General features: G+C 37.4%; 1 protein-coding gene and 1 long non-coding RNA gene across 2 annotated transcripts in view; one reads left to right on the top strand and one right to left on the bottom strand.

The window, feature by feature from the left end:
* The window catches only part of LOC116671982 (cadherin-6), a 78224-nt gene that overhangs the window by 23784 nt on the left and 54066 nt on the right, over positions 1-374 (bottom strand). The window lies entirely within an intron of this gene.
* Positions 1-374, top strand: part of LOC116671984 (uncharacterized) — a 28674-nt gene that overhangs the window by 506 nt on the left and 27794 nt on the right. The window lies entirely within an intron of this gene.

Below are 374 nucleotides of genomic sequence, written 5' to 3' on the forward strand. Positions count from 1 at the left end.
ACACCATAGATGTTGCTAGCTTGTGTGTGACTCGTTTTTGGTGCTGTGCAGGACAGGATACTCATTTTATTTGCACATTGTGATAGTTGTATATCTTCTGTCAGTATTTTAGTTTGATTAGATTAATAATATGCTATTCCACTAGATAATAAGAGGCATATCAGCTGTGACTCAATGTACCTTCTTTTTGGATTTATTTCAGAAACTTCAACATTCATTCATCCATTCATTCATTCATGCCTTCCTTCATTCAATCATTAATTTGTTCATCCATACAAGCAACAATGTACTTGTGACTGCCTGTCTACTCTCCACCAATTAAAAAGTTGAACTCCATCTGGGGACTCGTGCTCTCTGATAGGAGCCCTGAAGCG

This window comes from Etheostoma spectabile, chromosome 22, assembly GCF_008692095.1.
Source record: "Etheostoma spectabile isolate EspeVRDwgs_2016 chromosome 22, UIUC_Espe_1.0, whole genome shotgun sequence".
Lineage (NCBI taxonomy): Eukaryota > Metazoa > Chordata > Actinopteri > Perciformes > Percidae > Etheostoma > Etheostoma spectabile.